This window comes from Lepidochelys kempii, chromosome 26 (genome assembly GCF_965140265.1).
Source record: "Lepidochelys kempii isolate rLepKem1 chromosome 26, rLepKem1.hap2, whole genome shotgun sequence".
In the NCBI taxonomy this organism is placed as follows: domain Eukaryota; kingdom Metazoa; phylum Chordata; order Testudines; family Cheloniidae; genus Lepidochelys; species Lepidochelys kempii.
The window spans coordinates 11,592,077-11,617,233 of NC_133281.1; positions in this window are offsets into that span (position 1 = coordinate 11,592,077).

Consider the following 25,157-nt stretch of genomic DNA (forward strand, 5'->3'; position numbering starts at 1 on the left):
ATCTGGATGTAAAAATCCCCAATGATGGAGAATCCACCACAACCCTTGATGAATTCTTCCAGTGGTTAATTACCCTCACTGTTAATTCAAACTTGGATACAGATTTGCATTTTGCAGCTGAACCAAAACCCCAGATCAGAAATCCCCTGAAATTCTGGGAAATGGATTGTCTCGAATCGTGATCCAAATCAGAGGGTTCTTTTCACTGCTGATCCCTATAATAGGTCAAATCAGAATTCTAAACGAGAGTGTGGTGGGAACCAGAATTTTTTTTTTCATGGAAAATTCTGCGGTTTTGAATTTTTTTCCAGTCTTGAACAGGATGAAAAACAAACAAACAAAACCAAAACGTGAAACTACCCATGAAACAAAATTAACCAAAAAAAACCACCTTGGGATGATCAAAATGTTTCATTTAACTTCGTTTTGAAATTTTTTTAAAAAAGCAAAATGTTCCATTTTTTCTAGATAAAGTTTTGTCAAAATGGCACGCTTTTAAAAATTTCCAAAAAAATGGGATTTTTTTTATCCAAAACAAGGAAGTTTTTCCCAAAACTTTTAACCAGCTCTATCCTAGACCAAATTCCCTTACCTTTAAGGCATAATCCAGATATTTTAGGTTCAAATTTATTTAGATGATAATCTCTGTGAGTCAGAGGCAGTGACTGATGTGTTTGCCTTTCATAATGGGGGGGCCTCCTCCCATTTCTGGCTTTCAGATGCTACTGCAATAGAAACATTTAATAATAATAGATCTAAATGTCATGTCTTGAGCCCATGTGGACCTCATATTGAAACAGGCTAATGGGATCACTGCAATGGGTTACCTAGGGAGGTGGTGGAATCTCCTTCCTTAGAGGTTTTTAAGGTCAGGCGTGACAAAGCCCTGGCTGGGATGATTTAGTTGGGGATTGGTCCTGCTTTGAGCAGGGGGTTGGACTAGATGACCTCCTGAGGTCCCTTCCAACCCTGATATTCTATGAATCCTTAGTAGAACTTTTTAACATTCAGAGCAACGGGTAGGAAAGGAGTAATTCTTTCTTTAGCACTGTATAGGGATGAATTAAAGCATCCAGTTAATTGTTGCTGCTATAATTTATGACCCAAAATAGTTTATTTAAGACAATATTTTAAAAAAATCTCTGTGCAGCTTATGCACAAAAATATACAGCAAATTCTCTGTGACACAACCATTAAAATGAACACAGTGGTTTAACTTCCGTCAGCTGATGAATTAGACACTTCTACCTAACTTAATTACCTATGGCCTTCATTACCATAGTATCTGAGTGCCTCACCCTTTTTCAGGTATTTATACCTCACAGAGGCAGGGCAGTGCATTTTATGTATGGGAAATTGAATCACAGACAGATCTAGTGCCTGGCCCCAGGTCACACAGACTGTGTGAACCCAGAAATAGAATCCAGCTCTCCTGAGACTAAACCACTGGGCCAGCCTTCCACCTCATGCTTTTATTGGTGGCATCTCAGAGAAGGGCATTACTGAGTATAAACCAACATGGCTTGGAGATTGCGGTGCTCTAATCACCGAAGAGGGAAAAAGTTGACCGCATGTTAGTCAAACAGGAACTGCTGTGGGGACTGGAAAAGCAAGAGCGGGTACAGTTTAGAGTGGCTCCTGATGTACCATAGGGATCTGGATCTCAGTCAGGATTTCAGACACCCTGAAGTGAATTCCACTAGGTGCCTAACTACCTTTGCAAATCTGGCAGCTGATGGGGATATAGAAAATCCCACTAGGTACCTCTCTGCATCTTTAGGTGCCTAGATCCCTTTGTAACTCTGAATGTATTGTGCTAGGTGCTGTGCAAACAAGTCGAAGTCCCTGCCCCAGAGAGCTCGGGGTGGGATTTGGAGGGTGTTTAGATCCTGGATTTTGATCCTGGCCTATGTCTAGAACAATTGAAATCCATCATTAATTCTGTCCCCGCACTATGATACATGCAGGGTAAGGAAATGATCCAAGTTATGCATTGATGGGGGTTCTGAGTATTTCAGGGTATGGGATATGCAAAGATTAGTAGGGTTTACATATAGGGGACGAAGCAATAGCTGTATAAGGCCACATCCTGCTCTCTAATGTCTCCTTGCCTTCTTTGGATCACCCCATCCCCATGAACAGAGTGTCCCCTCTGTGCATAGCTCTAAAGGCACAATCTGGGCTGAAATTTGTATGAAAGGCACTGGACAAAATAGTGTGATTTGTATGGAATCCTCCAATGAATTTGGTCACGAATAACTTGACCATCTACTTAATGTGAGTGGAATCCGATCCTTTGGGTTAATTAAAAATAACAATCTTCCCTTTAATAGCTGTAGGTGAATTTCCTAGACTCTTTGGAACACTGGCTATGGACACTTGACATTAAAGTCAAAATGCTGAGATGGAAAAGAGCCTAAAGAAGCCCCATGATTGAAAGTGACTACAAGTAAAAGTGAGAGACAAGGTGGGTGAAGTAATATGTTTTATTGGACCAACTGCTGTTGGTGAAAGAGACAAGCTTTCGAGCTACACGGAGCAATTCTTCCAGTCTGGGAAAGGTACTAACAGCGTCACAGCTAAATACAAGATCCAACAGATAGCTTAGCATCATTAGTTGGTGCCACTTAGTGCATGCTCTAACTACTTATGCTAAACTAAGTGGCACCAACTAATGATAAACTATCTGTTGGATCTTGTATTTAGCTGTGATGCTGTTAATACCTTTCCCACACTGGAAGAAGAGCTCTGTGTAGCTCGGAAGCTTGCCTCTTTCACCGACAGCAGCTGGTCCAATAAAGCATATTACCTCACCCACCTACTCTCTCTCAAATCCTGGGACCGACACAGGTACAACACTGCATACACCAAGTAATTGTGTCCACAACTCACATATACAGAGCCTGATATTCATAGATCTTAAGCCTAAAAAAGACCACTATGATCTCTCTAGTCTGACCTCCTTGCATTCTCCGTGCCAGAGCATTTCTCTCACTGACTCCTGCGTCCACCCCGTGTCTTGTGGCCGAGCAGCAGTGTATTTTGTTAGAAAGACGCCCAGTTTTCAGAAGTGCTGAGCACCCAGGCAGAGCCCAGGGGAGCTGCAAGTCGCTCAGCTTGTTCTGAAAGCCGGGCCTATAAACTCCACCTTGTGGTATGGAAGTTGTGCTGTACACCCGGGTGGCTGTCTGGATCTAAGATCAATCACGTATTTTAATCAATGTGACAGGCATGGACTGAACTGATGTATTGGAATTAGTGGTACAGTTAGAATAATGAAACAATCTAGTTCTTAGAGAGACCATTTCATCGGTTGGTTTCAAATGGCTTTACAAAGAGGGGGAGGGGTCAGTACTGTTATCCTTGTATCACCCATGGTCACCCAGCAGGCCAGATCTGGGCCTAGAAGCAAAGCTGTCTGGAATCTGAGCCCTGTACGCTCTCCTTAGGCTGTCCAGCCTAGTAGGTATAGTGTGTCATTCTCACATGCTCTAAGAAACTCTCCTTTTACCTCTGTGGATTAGCAGCATCTCCATGAGGGTGAAATTCACCACCAAAGAGGATCAGCACAAGGACCTCTGCACCATTTAAACATTCAGAATAGGGCTGAGGGGGGACTTAACTGATGCATCGTCTCTGTGCTGTCCGCTCTTCACAGGCATAAATTTTACGCTTCGTGCCTGAACCGTAAGGATGACGGCTGTCCTACTGAACGCTCATCACCTTCTATTCAGGCAACTCGGTGCTTTACCATCATTACGGGCCTGCAATCAGTGGAATTCCTTGCACACCCCGGTGCTACTCCGGGTAAGTAAGGGTGGCTCAGTCTGGCTCTAATAAAACTAAAGAGCTACTCGTCCCTGGCGCTGGGTGTGGCCAATCTTGCCAGCCATTTTTAACAGCAGCGCTGACTGTGTGTCCTACCCACTGAGCCCTGAAGCTACTTTTAGATAATAAAGAATCAAGCTCAGGATTGATTTGAGGATTATGATCAGATTCCAGAGGAAGAGTAGGTCTGGTGTTTACTTCCTTCGGCTTTCATGGAGGCCTTGTATGAGCATGTACCCTGTCTATAATGGCAAATAATTTGCACGTGCAAGGTAATACATACAGAGAGAGAGCTTGCTTTACACAAACATGAAGCCCTGCAGTAAATCTGTGTTATTTTACTTGTAATGTGCATGTATCTTCCTTGAGGCGACTACTGTAAGCTTTGTAATTATCCTGCATGTGTGGAGAAAAGAGCAGTGAGGAAGCATGTTGTTTAAAAGTTCAATGGCACACATGCCCAGCGGGTTCCATGCTCTGGTAACGTGACTCGGAGCTAGTTTTCCCACAAGCAGGAAGAAAGTTAGATGGCAGAGCTCTTATTAAAAACTGATTGGGGTTTTTTTTTCCCAAAGGCTGTTATAATAGCCTCCCCGTTTTATTCTTCTTGCAGCAGGACCTAGAGGATCCAACCAAAATCAGGGCCCCGTTGTGCTAGGTGCATTACAAACCTGAAGCATTTACCATCTAAATAGATGAGCCGGACAAAGGGAGGGGGGTTATTGTTCCCGTTTACAGATGGGGGGATGAGTCACAATGAGATTAGGGCCCCAATTCTCAAACCACTAGCTCCACATCCCAAGGATCCTACTTTAATCTGCCTCTGTAATCCACTTCACCTTTCTGTTTGCTTTACCAGTCTATACCACAGCTATAAGATTTACCTCCCAAGACAGTGAGGTGAGGCTTAAATCATTCATAGCTTTGACATACCTGGAGACTCTTAAATGAAAGGTGCTCTAAGAAGTGGAAAAACAAGGTGTCGCTGCCTAGTATGAATGAGAACCATGGCCATCAGCTGGCTAGTGTGAAATGAGAACCACTGCCATCTACTGGATGGCATCAGAATTGATCCTCTGTGTCATAGGTTCTATAATGCTAATATGTAATGGAGATTCTCCTTTAGCTTAAGCCAGTGGTTTTCAACATGTGGTCTGTGGACCCCTGGGGATCTGCAGACTATGTCTAAGGGGTCTGCAAAATGCTGTCGTTGCCACAGAACAGTGGTTTTCAACCTGGGGGGTCTGCAGACTAAGATTTCCAAAGGGGTCCACACCTGAAATGTTTTTAATGGGGTCTGCAAATGAAAAAAGGTTGAAAAACCCCTGATTTAAGCCATAGGGCCTTGTGGCTTAGGAGCAGGAAGAGCTAGGCGCTATCCCCTTTGCTGCTGTGAAGTTCTGTGTTGTCATATTGTGCGGCATAGCGACAAACTTGAAGCTTTTCGCACTAAGCAGCTTTGTTATAGGACTCTGGTACCTAAACTGTCTGGATAGCCGATAAGAGCTGTGCAGAGCTATTAATAACATAATGCTTTGTATCCAAGCCCCTATGAATGCAATCCGATCCAGAGCCTCTGAGCTGCCCTATCTCATGCAGTTCAAAATGCTCAGACACAGTGACAGCTAATGCCGCTAGGGTGCGTTCACACATGCACATAGCTGCTTTGCGGGGACAAGTGGCCCCTAACAATAGTGCAAAGGCAAAGGGCGTGTGCTCACGAGTGCAAACAGGCTTGTTGCCTAGAGATTCCCTTCACACACATTCCTGCCGTCGCTCGGGGAAGTCTGTCCGGTCAAACCGGATCAAGAGAGGCCACGCTTCCCTCACGCAGGCACAAACAGTAATTTTGCAGGCTGTTTTAATGGGCCCTCAGCACAGAGGAGGGTCAGATAGCAGCAAGATTAATGCCTTTTCCTGATTGCCCTGAAATGAGAGATGGCTCTGGATCTCAAACTGGACAAACCTCTCCTCCCCGCCCCAAACTTTATGGGGATTGAGACTCCCAATGATGATACCCAGATGTGAATTTCACGTATCTCATCAGCAACTGAACTGAAATTCCTAGTTCCAAGCAGCCCTGGGCTTGGAGTAGGTTTGGATCTGAATTCGCAGCTGGCATCTGAACACTTCAGGCTTCAGGGAAGTTTGTAGGTGGATCAGAACTGTGCTGCTCACCGCGGTCATGGAGCACTTCCCCCTGACTGCAGAAATAGAACTTGGATCCTCCTGCCTTGAAATCACAAGGTGCTGGAGCTAAAGGAGAATCTCCATTTTTGTATCTGCAGTATAGGGGGTCTGTATCACACAGCTGAGCAGTTCTGATTGTTCCTAGTGGAGAACAGTAAGGTACATGCTCTTGAACAGGGTCACTGCAGTACTTAGCTTTTAAATATATTATAAAGCACTGTATGACAGACAGCAATGCAAAACTGTATTTGGTGGCATGAATGCTCAGAGGCGTGATACCACGTAAGTGTTGTGCCTAGATAGGCAGGGTAATCTCATGGCTAGACTGCTGGACTGGGGCTCAAGAGACTTGGGTTCGGGTCCCTCTCTCAGCCATAGCTTCCCTCTGGGACCTGAGGCAAGTCATTTAATCTCTCTGAGGCTCAGTTTCCCCACCTGTAAAATGGGGCGAGGACTTTGGTATCTCATGTTGTTGTGAAGCTAACGTCCATTAATTGTCATGAGACATTGACATACTACTGGCATGAGGGTCGTATAAATACCTAGCTGGATGTGATGAACGCAGATTTGAGAGTTTATAAATTCTGTTCAGAGTCCTTATAGTCCAGTCAGTGTCCAGCTAGAAATACACATTTTGCTAATGTAATTAACCCCATGCTGATACAAGAGCTGTTCTTTTCCCTACATCCTTTTTAAGTGAATGATCCTTCCCTGCTAAGGTATCTTTTGCAATAACTGTGGGTATGTCTCGCTAGAAATGCTACGTCTCTGTTGCTGTAGTAAATCCACCAACCCGAGAGGCAGAAGCTGTGTCTCTCTGGGAGGGAGGTGTGAATTTTTAACATCCCTTTGCGACGTAGCGAGGTTGACGTAAGCCTTGGGTTTAGATGAGGCCTGCGCTTTGCTCATAAAACAAGAGGGCTCCATCTGCTAGCAGGAAACCTGTGTGGTTTGGAAGAGCCCAGTGTTTGTGTAAAGTGTAAGGATGTTTGCCAGATACTTATTTCTTATGTAAAACTTCTACCACATGGTGAAGTGCTCTGTAGTGATGCCCCAGCTCTGATAAATGCTGGGCTCTGTGAGGTAAGAACGTGGGGCTTGTCTGAGCTAGCTGGCGCGCTCTCTTTTTGGGCGGGCAGATTTTCAGAAGAGCTCAGGATGTGTTTCCAAGTGCTCCACACCCACAATTGGGGCTGGATTTTCAAAAGACCTCTGCTTCCATTCGGGCACCATTCACCAACCTGTACAATGGGTGTCAAACTTTCCTGTGTCCCAAGGCAGTGTAGGCAGGCTTAGCTCATTAACATCTGCCAGCTGCTGTGAGATCTTTGGTCAGCTTTTCCAAACAGCCCAGCGCCCAAGATGCTGAAAGTCCAGTCATTTATTTTGCTGCCTGAGTGGAAGCTGAGACAGGAGCAGCGGAAGCTCCCTAAAAGTGTGGGGGGACACCAGTGCCCAAACTGTAGCCCCGCTCATTCCCCCCAGGCCCCACCCCTGCACCACCTCTTCACCCAAGACCTTGCCCCCCACTTGCTCCTCTCTGCCCCCTCTCCCACCATCTCTTGCCCTTATGGATAGTAAAAGTGATGGGGCATGGCCCCCCGGCTTCCCCTGTTCTGGCACCCCAGAGCTGAGATCTTGAAAATCTGACATATACCCCTTATGACAGAGAGCCTGTCTGGAAATTCTGGCCTCACTGATTGGGAACTATATTATACAGCACAATGCAACTGATCATCCATTTGGCTGGAGTTTACCTTTCACTTTGGTACCTGTTCAGTGCAACATGCCGTGGTGTATTGTGGACTGTGTTGGATTTGAAAGCTATCACTTTAAGTGTGTGAGGGGGGGAGAGAAGGCGGGGTTCCTAGTGCTGCTTGCAAGCTTGAGGGCTCTGCAGAGAAGCATCTGGAGACAGCCTATAGTAAGGAAGGGGGAGTTGTGCCTCTGTTTTAGGGAGCAGCCTGCTTTATCTCTCTCTGGTTTTGGTTACTGTGTTTTTATTTTTCTGAGTTCTTAGAAATGAAGTCATGTTATGTTGCAAGCTTCCAGCAAAAATATCTGTTTCCATCTGACTTCTCTGTGCGTATGTAACACAAGCCATTTGTTTTAAACGCACTGGAGGCCAATGTGGAAGGGCAGGGAGAGAAAGCTGATTTTTATGTATTTGGAACCAAGTGGCAGGCGGTGATGACACTGTGTCTCTTGAAACACGGTAGGCAAGACCTGAACTGCCCACCCTGAAGACCCTCTGCTGTATTTCCAATCAGGTTGTCTCCATCCTTATTGCAGAAGGGATAATCTTCTGACCCGCTCAGTAGAACTGGAGTTGGGGGTTTTGGCTTTTCAAAGGAGCCTATGGGAATTAGGTGCCAAGGGGCACCGGACTCCCTTATTTTTCTTTGTTAGCCCCCCACCCATCAAAGCAAATGTCTGCAGCTTCTGATTTAGCCACTTGTAACACTGAGTACCTTACTGAGTCATTCCAATGAAACCAATCGCACTCCAGGTCCTACGCGGTATAACGGTGGCAGGATGGGATCCTCAATGAAGGCCAGGGCTCTTGAGGTGCTCATTCAATTCTGCTCCCTCTTTGATTTATCCTGTCCTCTCGACATGCCTTCAAGTGTTCCCGTCACCCTCAAGAGCCTGTGGTTTTGATTGGTTGTTTCTTCCTCTGACCCAGAATGTTTGCTCCAAACACACACACACAGGCTGAGCCAAGAGGAAATTTTAAGACCAGTGACCAGCATCAGTTGCTCGTAGAGGAACATCTTTGCACCTTTGTCTGCCTCCTGCCTGTTTAGGACCTTGGAACCTAATCCTTCTTGGCCCAGGGCCAGTCATCCCAGGAACTGAGGAGTTACTTGAAAGAGATTGTTTCATCTCAGGTGCCAAATCCATTCTGAAAACTTGGCCAAGGGAGAGATCTTGGCACAGCTGCTTAGAAGTGCAACTGTGGGAAAGAACCTGTGTAACCGACTTCTGATTAAATTCCCTGCAACGTGCCTCACTCTGAGCTCAAAGAGGGGCAAGTTAAGATCGGTGTCTATCCATAGTAATAGGGAGTCTGCCTGAATGATTAGAGCAGGATGTTGAAGGTCAGCACTACTGGGTTCTATTCCTGATCCTTTCCCTGATACCCCCCCTTAAACAAGTCACTTAACTTCCATTTCCCATCTGTCTAATGATGCTCACCCACCTCTATAAAAGTGTTTTTAACCTGGCACATAAAAGCATTAATGATCAGGTCTGATTACACAGTAAACCGCCACTACAATGTATCCACCAGCTCATGGTTCAGCACTGGGGTGAAGGGAAATGTTTGTCAAGGATAGCAGGGAAAACCCTGACCCTTCCAAAGTGGGAGTGGGCTTCCACCTCCTCAGAAAGCAAGAGAAACCCTTATATTTTTAAGATCTCACCTAAAGGGCTACCCCCTCTCACACACTAAGCCTCTCCCAGGGAGGATGGACTTGTGATTGGGACTGGAACTCAGAAGACGTAGGATCTGTTCCCGGCTCTGACACAGGCCTCCAGTATGACCCGGGGCATGTTGCTTGCTTTCCTCTGTTGCCCATCTGTAAAATGGGGATAATGATACTTCCCTACCTCACTGGGGAAGGGGGGGTTGTAGGGATAAATTCATCCTTTGTGAGGCGCTCAGATATTACAGTGGTGGGGCTGTAAAAGTACCTAGAAAGCAACTTAAGCTCCAGGAGCTTTGTATCTTCCTCGAATGCAGCTGTGGCTTGTTGCCTGACCCTTTGGGAGGGTGGTAATGTTTGGATTGATGGCCAATTGATCTGACAGTGATAAAGTTCTTCCTGCCCCTGCCTCCCCCCACCCCCCGAATCCGGCCACACACAACTAGCACTATGGAGTTCAATATCTTGTGAGGAGTTTCGGGGTGGATGACAAGGACACTCACTCTGAGGGCAAAGGAAAACCTTCGATATCTTTATTAAAATACTGGGTAAAGCTAGAAAAGATCCAAGCCACATAGGAATAATACAGTATCAGGGTTATCTTGTTATCTGTGGTATCATTCTACGCATAGGCTCTTAGAATTGCATATTCATTACCCTTGGTTGAGGACCGGGTGGTAAGAGACAAAAGGATCAGCCTTGTCTCTGGCATGCCACGGTGGCTGATGGTCCAAGTTCCTCAGCGAGTCGAAGCAGTAGAAGAGCGGACAGCAATGGAAGAAGCCCAGGAAAGAACAAGCCCCGGACTACATGGTGACTGCCTTGTTATAGGGCCTGAGCATCGTCTGCTCCTGCTTGGGTCCTCCAGGCCCATATTTCACTGACGTAATACAGAGCTGTACTTATTCTGTAGGTTAACAGATTGATACGTGTAGCTGCCGTTTCAGCTCACAATCAGACCGTCAGCCTTTGCTCAAGCGGACTGGCGGTTCTTGCTTCCATGTTCCTTGTGCTCACTCTGACTGGAACCTTCTAACTTCTACTATTGAGCAAGCTCTCCTTAGTTTCCAACATCGAAAGGTAACCAGTGGGCCATGAATCTATGCCAAGGGTTTCAGCCTACTTAACCGCACTTATGCTAACTCATGCTTCAGCTAATGTCTTACAGGATATGGGCCAGCAGGCTTCTTGCGTTATGGCTGAATGTAATGAAAGCAGCTACCTATAATGAAGGCAAGCCAGTGAATATAATAGGCAAGCTTGCCTTATAGGCTACCGGATGAGCTGTCTCTCCTAGGGTTTAAACCTGTGGAGGCAGGGAATTCGAGAGGGTTAAAACGGATGCAAGAAACAAGTGGCTGTGAAAAAACCTGATGCAAAAGTTCCCCTTTGCAGATAATTAGCAGAGTCTGGCTTCAGACAGCCAGAATATCTCTCCAGCCGTGGGTTGGGCAGTAAATACACTGCTGATGAGATGTATTTCATGCACAAGCCTCTTGGGTCTGGTAGGTTATTTTTTCTTCTTCTGGATTTCTTAGACATTACAGGGGTGGCCCTCGGAGGAGGAGGATGGAATGAAATCCAGCCTTGTCCCTCCAAGTTTATGGGTTGCTCCAGGGGCCACCCTGTTAATTTAGCACCAAGAGCACTGGTTAGGACGGGGGGGAAGGTGTTATTAGCTGTTCTTTCATTAACTTCATGCCGACGTCCCACCGTCTTCACCTCCGTTGATCTATGAAAGGTAGCACTGCAAATAGCTAGAGGCAGAAAGGACTTCTGCTGTACAACTGGACCACCTTTTTTCCCCGCCCTGCAAATCCATTTTTTGCCATAAAAGGCAGATTCAGGTCGATGGAAACAATTTGCAAATTTCAGGCTGGTTTTGGTGACTAACAAAAATCTGGACAGTTCAAAGGATTAGACTTTGGTTTAGGTTTCAGAATTTGACTCGAGTTTATAAAGTCGAGGTAAAAAACCTTGAAAACAAAACAGTTGGGTTGACCCTAAATGGTTGGGGTTTTGGGTTTTTTTGTTTGTTTGTTTGTTTTGTTTTTTACCTTTTCATTTTGCTGGAAAAATGTTTTTAAAAAAATTGCTTTATACCAACCAGAGCCAAAAAATCGTTATTTCACGCCATTCTATTCTGCTGTGCTCCAGAGCATGCTTCCAATATTGGCAAGGCAGGGCTCTGCTGCTGGGGTTTGTGCAAGTGAACAAGCTATGCATATGTCTGCACTACATAGTAACCTCGGGTCCATGTGAGCCATGCCTGCAGACCCATTCTTTCTGAGCTCGCACTTCAGGATCCACACTGCATTGTTGTGTTGTGAGCCTGATATCTATGCCGATGCATCCATACACAGCTATGCAGACACGGAGGGCAGGGCTCTGAGGGCCCTTGCTAGCTGCAGCCGCTCTAGGGCTTGGTTAATGCTGTCTTGCGGGAGCATTTTTCTGTCCATCCCACAGCACTTGACCAGAAGTGCTCTTTGCCTGCCATCACATCCTGCTGAGCCATTTTGGGGGTGGGCACGCTCCCTGCAACCCGCTAGCAACCTGGATCCAGCCCTCGTGGAAGACCACCTTCTGCTGACGCTTTCACACCTATTGGGGGGAATCAGCCAGAGCCTTTGTGAGAGACACTGGTGGAATTTGTCCGGTCGAAAGCCCCTCTCGGAGGGAGGCGTAGACATGGCATTCATGACCCGGCTGATGCTGCTTGTATGGTAGCCCCCCAGCTATGCTAGGCATAGCTGCATAGGCTGCTAGTCACTGTAGCTCAGGGCTGGATTGTGCCTGTTAGGCCAGTGGTGGGGTGAGGCTGCATCCCTACAATGGGAACACAGGGGGCCATGCTGCCTCAGGGAGAACTGGGGGGTGTGGGGGGGGGCTGCTTTGTGCCTCATGCAGTCACTGTTGCACCCCCATTGTAGAGCTCAGCTTATTCCCCTTTACAGCCAGCTCAATTCGCTCATTGGTGCATGGGGAGAGGAGAGCCAAGACTCTGCCTTTTCAGCCCCCCTCTCCGTTCCCTTTTGTGTGGCTCCAGGGCAGCAGAGTGGGGCCGATGTTCTGCTTGGTCTTCACATGAGCCTTGTCAAGTGGTTGCTGGGAGAAAAGTTCCTTGCCACACCCAGCTAAAGGCCGGGCAGAACATAGCCCCTGGCCCAACAGCTGTCCTCCACACAGCACCCCGCTCTGCTGCTGGGATCGGACCTATGCTCAACAGCAGGATAGGACTGGAGAGAAAAGAGGGGCCAAGCCAGCCCCCACACATTAAAGGGCTGTTCCCTCCCAGCTCCCCTCTCCCCCCCCGAAAAACACATGGAGCTGGTGTCTCACCATTCTGAAGGGGCTCCACCGGGTGTCACAAGGCTCCAGAATCAGATGACTCTACTTTCCTGCCCCTTTGGAAATACACCAGCAGGCTTGGGGGCCATGGTTTTGCTCCGGCCAGGCCTTGGCACAATGTGCATCTCCACCTGTTCACGGGCGCCGCTGAAATGCAGCATGTCAGGACAACATCCTGCTGCTGCTCTGTCCGCTCCCACTCGGAGAGCTCTGTTGTTACACACCCCTGTGCAGTTTATTTATATTTGCTCTTTCCGCCACCTGACTGAGCCATACACCGTATTGTTCACAGTTTCTTTTTCCTCAGTTCTCTGCCACGGAGAGGGACAAGATCTTTCCGCCCAGAGAGCTGTCCTGGTTCTGCTAACCTGCGTCTCTCTCCCCTACGCGCCCTTCCTGCACTGCTTTATACCTCCTTTGTTAAGGGACCAGTTGGCTCGTTAATTCTCCCCCAGCCCATTCTAATCCATTCATTGCACCCCATCATGCCCACCCTGGGAGGAATTAATTGGGCTTAAGTGACCAGGATACTGACTCATCTTTGATTCCAGCACACAGTCACAGTAACCCTGATCCCTGCCCTGGATAACTAGTCCACAGGACGCATCCCAGACTGGTCCTACCTAATGTGAGCTGGGAAGGAGCCCCAGGGTGCAAAGGAGGAACATTCATGCCCTCCTGCCCTCTCCTTTATCTCTCTGAGCCAGCTTTATTTGCACTGTGCCAGCCCATGACCTTTCATTGTGAGCCCCTCAGGGTAGAAACTTGTTTAGCACAGCTCACCTAGTACAAAGGGCAGCTCCAAGTAAATAAATAACATTGCAGGGTCCAGTTATCCAGAGTTAGTATTTTTGGTTCCTCCTTTTTTAACTGTAATTTACTTGCATCCAAAGTGCTAAATATTGTGAAATCAACATTTACAGCAAAACTATTTCCTTAGCATCCCGGACATTGTGTGAAGAAACCCTTCCTTTCTACACGGGGTTTTGTGTTTCCTGTTCCAATAGTTAATGCTATGCCCTTTGATTAGTCAAGAATTGTCCATCCCCCACTGATCTAAATCTATTTCAGCTCCTTATTTATTCATCACCCTAGTATCTGCCGTGGCGACATGTGAGGCCAGATTCTTCATGGTGTTGTGCCATCATTTATGGAACACAGAACCACACTGCAACTGCCAGACTGGATCAGAACATTGGCCCATCAAGGCTGGTATCTGAGCTGGCTCTCCATACTGCACCTGGCCGATTGTGCGGGTAGGAGAGATTCCTTCCTGACCCCCTGTTGTGATCAGCTGACACCCTGGTGCATGAGGTTTCTTCTCCCTAATCCATCGCTGCAGATATTATTGTTGGTCATAAAAAATTATCCAGCCACGTTGTTTGTTTCTAGGAATGAAACGGTACAGTTTCAGTGTGGAAGATAGGAAGTGCCAGATTGGACCAAACCCAAGAACCATCTAGTACAGTGTTCTGTATGACAGTGGCAGCAACAGATGCTTCAAGAAGATGTAAGATTCCCACAGTAGCATCTATGAGATAATCTCCCTGCTCCCAACATTAAGTCTCATCCTGATCTCTAATAGTTTCTATCCCTACGATCATTTTAGTTAATTATAATAGCTCTGAGTATTCTTGTTATCCAGTCCCTTTCTGAATTGTTTTAAATTATTGGCCTCTGCGACTTTCAGTGGCATTGAGTTCCACAGTCTAATTATGCCATTAATTTTCAAAGGTGCTGAGTACCTGCAATTCCCATGGATCTGGATGGGAATTGTGGGTGTTCAGCACCAACGAAAAGCAGGCTGTTTACACCTGTGTAAAGTGGGGTGTAAAATGCTAACAAATCAAAGCATGGTTATGTACCACTGGAGGTATTTTGTGGCCCATTTGTATATGACAGTATGGGGTGTAAGGCAGTTTAGAATGGGGACCATGGTCCTGGAGGATTGAATGGGGAGGCTCTATAGGACAGTGCTGTGGTAGGGTGGATGGCCTAGTGGTGAGGATGCAAGTGTGAGATCTGTAAGACTAGGATTCAATTCCTGGTCCAGCCACACACTTCCTGTTTGACCTTGGACAAGTCACGTAGTCTTTCTGTGCCTGAGTAAGATGGGGATAATATTTCCCTCGCCCACATGGGTGCTGAGGGGATAAAATCCTGTAGCGATTGTCAGCTGCTCAGATACAGCAGTGAGGAGGCCCTGAGATAGGCCATGCATTCAGCTGATGCTGTTGAGCTAACCGGAGAGTCGCTGGGTTTTTGCAGTGCTCTAGCCCCTACCTTGTAGCCACCCCCCGTGGTTCCTGCTATGGTCAATTTCCAAAGGTGTTTGGAAGGTGGAGAAGGTGTAGGGTGCTGACTGACAGACAGTATGTGCTACTGGCATTTGACTCACGATCTCCATGGAAACAGCCTAGCACCACTCCTTTCTCATGGGGAAAGAAGCATCCCTCCCTTTGTGGAGGCAGCATGGGCACTGGGCTAGGCACTGGGAGAGCCAAGTTCTAATCCCAACTCGGCCACTGACCTGGACAAGTAACTTCACCGCTCTGTGCCTCAGTTTGCCCATCAATAAAAGGGGGATAATTAATCATCTCTTTCCTTTGTAAAGTGCTTGGGGATCGAAGCATGCAAAGTGCCTCAGGAGAGCTATGTGAGCTAATATGTCTGGTTCAATGTATTTCTGGGTTCTGCTCTCTTGTTGGGAATGCGCTGGGGGCGGCTCAGCCTTTACCCCGATGCTGGCCATGCCGAGATCCATCTTTCTTCCCATCATTCCTGAGAGCTGAGGATGCGGGGGGATGAGGGCCAAGATCGGTGCTGCTTCCTGGAATCACTGACAACGCGATCAGTAACCAAAGGCTGATTGGAATCTTTTGCAGTTGAAGGAGCCCTAATGCACAAAATATGGGGCTGATGCTCCTTACTCACTAATTACTCAGTCCTTACTCAGGGTCTGATCCTGATCCCCTTACACTGAGTAGCATCTTACTCCACAAATTGATGCTTGGAGCGAACAGGTTGTGACACTAAGCTCTCCTATGTTCAAACACCCCACGCACGATTGTATAATAATCTTGGTATGAAATATGCCTGGGGGGGTATTATTTGAAAACTAAAACTCCCTAATCATTAATATTCCTGCATGATGTATGTATGCAAAGGGTGTTAAGAGTTATGACATATGCTGGAAGGATTACTAAAGTGTGTTTAAGGGGGTTGGTAAACCAGTCTGCCCCATACAAAGGAATGTGTTTTCCCCACCAGGGAGATGCTTCCAAAGTACATTGAAAGACTGAGAATGTTTTTACATGTCGCGTAAACGGAGCCATCAACCTAACAAAGGGCGGAGGCAAAGCTCACACTAAGGCTTTGTCTACACTACACAGCTTTGAGCCGTGTCCCTGAAAGGCGTGCTGCGTAGCCGCTGTTTGTCCCCTCGCCTGCCGACAAAAACCGTCCACCCACAACGAGCAGGCTTACCTTGGCTGGCAGGAGAGCGCTCTGGGTGACAGCGTGCTGTTCACGCTGCCACTTACGGCAGCAAAAGTTTTGTCTTCAAAGGGGGGGAGGGGCAAGTTTTAACGCCTCTGAAAGACAAAAGTTTTGTCGTTCAGTTGCCAGTGTAGACCTAGCCTAAGGAGTAGGGGAGAAGACAGAATGGCATCTACATTCAGCAGCAGAGAGAAGCTTGGTTTGGGTTTTACTTTTCAAACAATACATTGCAAAGATTTACCGGGCTATCAAGACAGGGGGTGCTGAAGCAATTGAATCAGCTGATAGCACACGATATTACTGTGTTATAAAAGTGTAGAGTGAGATCTTTTTTGAAAGCTGATGACACTGGTGATTAATATCATTGTGAAATGAATGTATTAACACTATGTACGGAATTATGGATACTCATTGATATTAGGGTGTAGGAACGGCACAGCTGTCTCCTATGTAAATTAAGCATGGTAGAATCAGAAACAATGGAAGCCCCACTTACGTAGAAATCATACAGGGGGATGGGAAGCTCACATCAAGGAAAGAACAGCATGAGGTCATCCTGCTTCATGAAGCAAGTTCATTGAACTTTGGAAGATATAAGCAAGGAGAGAAGCCATCTTCGGCATCCATCACTAGACAGACACTGAGAAAGATGGGTCCTTAGGCAAAGATCTTTCACCTAGGAAGACAAGGGAAACCTTCCCCGTGTGTTTTTTGTGGACGGTCCTGACTGACAGAAAATCAGCCATGGCTGGGCAGAAGAATGACTGGTGAGAGAACCATCTTGAAGATGGTTCTTGCTAGATTAAGTTTTAGACTTCTAGATGCGTGTTTTCACTTTTGTGCTTGTAACCCTTTCTAACTTTATTCTTTTTACTTGGCATCATTTAACCTACGTCCTATTGTTAGTTCGTTTGTTTTAGTCTTACTAAAAAGCAACTCAGTGCTATGTTTAAAGGGAAGGGTGTATTTACTCCAGTTGTGTTAATAAGTTGTGATGTGGTTTTTGTCTCTTTACAGGTGCAACAAACCTTATAATTTCTCTGAACTGTCCAGGAGAGGGTGGACATTTTAGGGCCCATGGTTTTGGGGAAATTCAGGACTGGGAGAGTGTTTTGGGGTCATCATGCTGTTTGTAATCAAGGCTGTTGAAAGCCAGTGTGGCTGGTGGGTCACTGGCAGGCTGCAGAGTCCTATTCTGCTGGACCTGGGCTTCAGCTAAACACAGATACTCGGGGAGTGACCCACATTCTCGTTGGCAGGTTCTGAGTGGCCCTGGCTTAGAGCTGCAGTAGCCAAGCATTGTGAGGTACCCCGGGTGTCAGAGCAAGTGCTGATGCAGCTCCTCACTGGTCTGGATCGCACCCCAAAGTGAACACCATCACATAGGGCTGTTCATGGAGTAAGATCCTAGAATCTAGCTCTCAATAATTACTCAATCTTTACTGAGGCTAAACTCTCATTGACTTCAGTGTTGGGAGAGAGCATCAGGGCTGAGTCAGGACTCCAGGCTTTGGCCCCTTCAGCCTCATGTAAGCTCCCAGTTACTCCCTCATTAAGTGCTTTCTGCAGCATTGTTTTCATGAAAACTGTGGGTCAGATCTTGAGCTGGAGTAAATCAGAATGGCTCCATAGAAGTCAGTGGAGTTAGGCTGATTTATACCAAGTGAGGTTCTCGTCTAGTGCGTCAAAGTTCTTATTTGGGCCAACTCCCATTGATTCTCATTGGCGTTTTGCCTGTGATTGTGTTAAATCCACACTAAGGGCCGTGTCCTCAGCTATCATAGGTCCACTGACGTTAACGGAGCTATGCAGAACTATGCCAGCTGACCCAAAGGTTGAGATTTTTAATTGCATGAGAGGAGCTTACATTTCAGGGGAAGGATGGTCCAGTGGTTAGGGCGCGAGCCAAGATCTTTTTGTGTTAAAATCCTTGTTGTGCCACAGGCTTCTTGGTTGTCCTTAGCTTCTCTGTGCCTCTGTTGCCCTGTGTAAAAAAGGGGTAATAACACTGACCTGCCTCACAGGGGTGTTATGGGGAAAGTGCATTAAAATTGTGAGTAATGGGGGTGGAAAAGTACCTCAGATTTCCACACCCATCTTAGCTCTGTCCCTTTCCCACATGCTTTACAATAGGATTTTTTAACTGCTTGCTCAGGCAGGATACAGAGTGGCTACGTACTTATCACCAAGGTTATACAGAAAGGTCGCTCAAGCAGAGCGAGGGTGCGGCGCTGGAAGCAATGGCTGAGTGTTTCAAGCTGCAGGTGCAAAAGCAGAATCCCTGGGACTGCTGGTTCAAATCCTACCACTTAGCTCTTCAGCTTTCCAGAGTAGGTGACTAAGACACACAGTAAACAGCATGGAACACACTTTATCGTTTGTCTTTTGTGGCACCTAGAGATTCCAGGCTGGTCAGGGCCCATTGTGCTAGATACTGTATAAATGTTTTGGACCCCCCACTACAGAAGGGATTTGGACAAATTGGAGAGAGTCCAGCGGAGAGCAACGAAAATGATTAGGGGGCTGTGACACATGACTTATGAGGAAAGGCTGAGGGAACTGGGCTTATTTAGTCTGCAGAAGAGAAGAGTGAGGGGGGATTTGATAGCAGCCTTCAACTACCTGAAGGGGGGTTCCAATGAGGATGGAGCTCGGCTGTTCTCAGTGGTGGCAGATGACAGAACAAGGAGCAATGGTCTCAAGTTGCAGTGGGGGAGGTCTAGGTTGGGTATTAGGAAACACTATTTCACTAGGAGGGTGGTGAAGCTCTGGAATGGGTTCCCTAGGGAGGTGGTGGAATCTCCATCCTTAGAGGTTTTTAAGGCCCAGCTTGGCAAAGCCCTGGCTGGGATGATTTAGTTGCGGGTTGGTCCTGCTTTGAGCAGGGGGTTGGACTTGATGACCTCCTGAGGTCCCTTCCAACCCTCATCTTCTATGATCGTAAAAACATCGTAAAAAGCATCGTAAAAACAGTCCATACCCCAAAGAGCTTACAGTCTTCAGGACAAGATGCAGGAGGTGAGTGAAAGAAATAATTGGAGATCAGCGGTAACATGAACATGCGTTGCCTCGGGTAGCTCCACACTTTGGTGGGGGTGTGTTTTCGTTTAGATCAGCTGCAGGGTCTTTCACGGGAGACCTTAAATATCAAGGTCCTGTCTGCTCCGCCTCAGTCAGTGGATGTGGTGTGGCCCCATTTCATAAGCATAGAGGTTTGACCTGGTGTCTTTGCCAGAAATGTCCCCTCCCTCACTGCGGTGCTCTGCCCGTCAGTTGCTACGCTCCACCCCAGAGGAGGCTACGTTCTGGTAGCATTGTGCATGTATGTGCAGTGTGTAATGGGCGCTGGGGTCTTTCTGGACGAAAGGCCATGGCAAAAGGTGGCATGTGATTGGAGGAGTTGTGGGGGCAGATTCTCACCCCCAAAGAGCTCGGCACCCCAATCTGCACAGGACTTTTGAAAAATATGGCCACTTATTTTGACGCCTACGTTTGCTCTTGCAAATCTGCCCTGCCAGGGGAGATGGGACAGGGTGTAGTTCCTACAGGAAAGCAGCTCGACTGCCTATTGTCACCGTCAACTAAGCTCAGAATCTGAGGCAGGAGGAATGAGGATCCCTGGGCAGCTCGTGTGCAGCTGTGCCGAAATTTTACCCTGTCCCTTTAACAAGCTCCAGCGCTCTGAGTAGGAGCTAGAAACTCGGCTGGGCTTTGCACTCCCACTTCACTGAGAAGGGAAGAAGATATTTTTTGCTATGTCACACATTCTCCAGATTTTTCCATGGCTTTCTCATTGCAGTCACTTTGAATTCTTCACTGCAGCCTCTGTTATCCACAGCCCCCTTCTCCCAAGCCCCTAGTGTTCTGAAACTGACAGACAGCATCCCCTGTTGTCTGTCAGTTCCATTGTGACCGCTTTTGATTCTCCGGAATTATTCTGCATCCCTCATGGTGTTTGGATAGTTGGTTACGCACGCTGTGTAAACCGGATGAGGGTGTGAGGATGACGGTGAGCCAAGCGAGTAGGAATTAGGGTTGCACTAATGGAATAAATCCTGCCCCCAACAATCAGCCCAGGCACTGTGGATCTTAGTAGGATCAACGCAGGGAAGGGATCCAACCAGTATAGTGGCTCTGCTCCTCCAGCCTTATGCTTGGAGTAGCTTCCACAACCCCTCTGCAGGGGACAGCTGCCAATGCAGATCCAAATTGCTCCTGGGCAGCCGAGCGCTTTGCACCTTGCAGGGAGTTTCTAAAATCTTGCTTCCCCCTCCCTTGATCGGCTGAACCTCAGCAGTCCTGCTGCTGACAGCATGCTCTGCAGCAGGGTCAGCTACGGCCCAGTAGTTTATGGGATCTAGTGCCAGTGATTTCTAGGTGCCTCTGATTCTGCTGTCCTTTCCAGCGGTGTCACCTTGCCAGTTTCAAAGGAGTTAGTCCAGATTGACAGCAGTGCAACTGAAATCAGAACCAGGCTCGCAAGAGCTTAAAACAGCCCCTCAAGTCCCATGAGACTCAAGCAAAACTGTCGTCTGCTGGAATTTGCTGCTGCATGAGGTCATTGAGACAAATACCAGGGGCTGGATTTTTAAAGGGCTGGATAATGTTATGGCCACTAATAACACAGGGCTTGATCCTGACAGGTGCTTAGCACCCCCCACCCCACCAAAGTGAACGGAGTTACCCCAAGAGTTGCACCGGCGTAACTGAGAACAGAAGTGGGTTGAGAGGCCCTATTTGAGAGCTTTGGAGCCAGCCTGAGCTCTCGGCAACAGGGATATGATGGAATAAGCCTGGCTACTCCAGACTGACACCACTGGAACATTGAGCAGAATCCAGCCTGTGCCTCCCTATTTTTAGACATGTTTACATGTTTTTCAGAGTGGGCTTTCAACATCCTTGTTCAACTCTTGGAATACAACGGGAACTCAAGCATGCATTTGGATGCCTCTTGGAGCTGCGCTTGGATAATGTTATGGCCAATTATAACACAGGGCTTGACCTCTTGAAATCAGACCCGCCATATCTGGAGCCTGATTCATCCTTAGCTTTACGCTCCCATTGTTTCAAACCCAGCCCCTTACGCTCTCAAATTGCGCCCCCAACACACACACACACATTGCAGGGCCCTTGGTGGTGCTTTAGTCTCTACTTTTCTCTGCCTGTGGCATGCAGCTGTTGAGTTTCCTGAAGACTGAAATGCTTTATGGTGTAGCCGCTCTGCTACGACAGCCCTTAGGCTTGGCAGAGAGGCTACAACCCCTCTGCGAGGGGCAATAGCCGATGCAGATCCAGACTGCTGCTGGGCATCCTAGCACTTTCCCCCTTGCAGGGGCTTCCAAAATCTTGCTTTCTCCTCTTGATCGGCTGAACCTCAGCTGAAGTTACTGGGCACAGGATAGTACAATGTTTGGCCTGTGCTATACAGGAGGTCCAAATAGATGGTCCGGTGGTTTCTCCTGGCTTGAACGCTATGAAGCTAGGAAAATCAATGGTGTTCTCCTTGCGTGTAACAGGAGGAATGCCCTGATGAATCCGGCCCTGGGTATGTTCCTTGGCAGAGCTGCCACCTTGCCAGCCTGCTGCTTGGCCATCACTACATTGTGCTGCTTCCATCCTGCCCTTCCACCAGCCTGCCACGGCTCAGCACGATGAGGCTCGGTCTTTGCCTGCCTTGGGCAGCCCTGGGTCCCATCGTCCCACCCATGACACATCCCTGTGTAATGCTGTGACCCATTTGGATGCAACCCGAAAGACGCCGGGTCACAGAGGCGTCAATGCAACGTGATGGCTCATGGATCCCGATGGAGATTTGAACACCCAGTTTCTTCAAGATCATTCTGGTAAAATGGGGACCTTCCCACACATGCTGGGATCGGGGGGCACCTCTCTCAGGAGTTACACTAGTGCCAGCATTAAGCACAGGTCATTGCTCAGAGCAGGAGCCAAGCCCTCCCAAGCATAGGGTGCAGAGGACGGTGCAGCAGCATACCCCATGGCTTTTCTTTGTTTCACAGGTCCCATGGGGAACGGAATATACCTTAGAGGAGTCCTCAAGCTGGTGGGACTTACACAGGGGCCAGGCAGGGCCTTGACCAGCCCCAGAATATGGGAACCACAAAGGGAGCTGAGAGTCCATTCCTTCTCCATCCCTGCTCTGGGCGCAGAAATGGAAAAAAAGCTGGGCTTTTGCAGAGCTATTGGGCCCCAATCTTTCTTCTAAAACAGGGCCTCTCTGGATGTAGCCCCGAACCCCCCTCTTAACTCCTCTCCACAGAGATTCTGAGCCTAGTGCGGGCTCACACCTTGCTAACCTGCCGTAGCAGAATGTCGAGAGCTGGGACAGCGCGGTGCGGGTTGTTTACGTGGCCATCGAAGTGTGGGGGGGAGCCGTGCACAAAGAATTTTTAGCAGCTGAGGAGCACAAGCAGCCCGAGGCCAGCGTCCCTGCCCGAGATATGCCTGGCATCTGGGAGTCAGCATTCTGCTGGCTTTATTGACATTTGAAAGCCTACCTCCCACTTCACTTCAGCCTCCGGGCCAAGCGCAGCCAGGGGAGGGCCAAGCGGACGTCTGCCAGTGAAGTCATTCTGTGTGCAGAGGCTAGGAATGCAGCTCGGTAATTGTGGAGGGTGAACTCATGAGAAAGGCGCGTGTTCAAAACCCGCTCCCTTCATTCGCGGCATGGGTTTGCAGTGAACAAAACGCGAGCTCTTTCTATAAACCAGGTGTGGCTCCATGGTGCTGCACAGGTTCAAGTGAGATGAGAATCAGGCCCCATGTGTTACTTTTCCAGAGGGCCAGATTCCACACTCCCCTTGGTGTAAATCCAGAGTAGCTCCATCCATGTCTACACTGTAACCAGAGGTGTGACTACAGCTTTGATCTCGATCAAGTAAAAACAGCAGAGAAATTGCAGCAACACTGGCTAGCTGCTCGAGTACAGACGTCTGGTCCAAGCGGGCTTGTTCAGCCCTGTTACTGGTGCCCAAACTAGCTTGAGCAAAGCGAGCTGGGGTATGTCTACACATGCTGCGGTCTCACCCCTGATTGCAGTGTGGCCATACCCTCCATCACTGGAATTAGTTACACTAGTGCAGGGGTTCTCAAACTGGGGGTCGGGACCCCTCAGGGGGTCATGAGGTTATTACCTGGGGGGTCGCGAGCTGTCAGGCTTCACCCCCAAGCCCCGCTTTGCCTCCAACATTTATAATGGTGTTACATTAAAAACTCTCTCTTATATATTTATCAGGGGGGTCTCACTCAGAGGCTTGCTGTGTGAAAGGGGTCACCAGTACAAAAGTTTCAGAACCACTGCACTAGTGTCAGACGGATGCAGCGGGGATCAGAATCAGGCCCAGAGACAACTTCCTGACCCTGGGTTGCTTCTCCACCGCCTTGCACCTTGTGTTGGCATTTGCACCGGAGCTGGGTTGCTGCACATTGCTTGCATTCCGGCTGGGTAGCAGTGTGTACTCACTTGCCAAATTCTCAAGGCTGCAGTGTGCTGCGAAGCGAAGGTCGGCTGGAGTGGAGAATCCTGCCTGAGGTGTGGGGCGTTGGAGAATTGGGCCCAGTGCCGTTTGTCTTAGAGGCCAGCCAGAGCTGGAAAGTTTGGATCTGGGTTCTGCTCCAAACCCCCACACCCTGCTATCGCAAAGGTCACTTAGAAAAATGCCCCTAGGTGAGATCAAAATGCTTTCACCAGACACCATGAACTTGCTGAATAACCTTGGCACACGACATAGGTCGCACTGGGCCGTCCCACGCTCCTTCCAGGATTGTGTCAGGCTCCTCGAACGCCTTCCTAGGGATTAACTCGCGCATTCCATGTTTCCTTTTGATTCCTGCCTCCTCCTCTGATCAGCCTCTGCTCTGGGCCACCCACTGCTACCACCCACCCTGACCTTAGTGAGTCTGCCAGGACTGTGAGGCGGAGGGAGAAGTCACTTGTCCTCTGCCTTTCAGCTGAAAGCTCCTTTTATTGACTGAGCGGGAGAGGGCAGTAAAAGGATGATGTAATGAAATAATGGGCTGGATGGGACAGATGTGCTACCGATGCTGAGGCCAACATAGTGGGAACTGTAAGGCTATGTCTGCTCTGGCACTGAGTCTCAGCACCCAGGCTCGCAGGACTCCGGCTGCAGGGCTAAAGACTAGCAGTGTAGGCGTTCGGGCTCCGGGACTCTCCCCCACGCGAGGTCTCGGAGCCCAGGCTCCAGCCTGAGCCCAAACATCTACACTGCAATTTTATACCCCGAGCCTGAGTTAGCTGACCTGGGCCAGCCACGGCCGCACTGTGTGTCTTTTATTGCCCCTGCTAGGTGCTGGGATGGGGGTGCAGTTCCACTCCATGCCCCGATCCCTGGCAGTTCCAGACAGACCATTCTAAATCATACCTGAGTTTTGCTAATGCAGGGCCCGTTCCTGCAAACACGTCCTAGTGGGCCTGGGGCCTGATCCTAAGCTGGTGTAGATCAGTATAGCTCCATCAATTCCAGTGATTTACACCAACTAGGGATCTGGCTCCCATCTCCTGCTGATCCTGTTAGCCCTGCCTTTGGCTTTGTGCCTTCTGTCCTACAGTCCCTGCTGCCTGGAACATCCTCTCACACCCCAGGCACCAGCCACTCTCCCTCTCCTCCGCTAAACCCATTCCAGCCATTAAGCTTTCTCTCCCTCCTTCATTATGGGAAACAATCACCCCTGTGCAGAGGGCCAGTGCAAAGGTCTATGTGCCACTGACATCCTGCTGGCCCCCTGCACAGCGTTTAACTTCACTTGGGTCTCCATCTTCCCATACGTAGCCATCTAATCTATCGAATTTGCACGGCACTCATCACTATGTTATCTATGCACCTA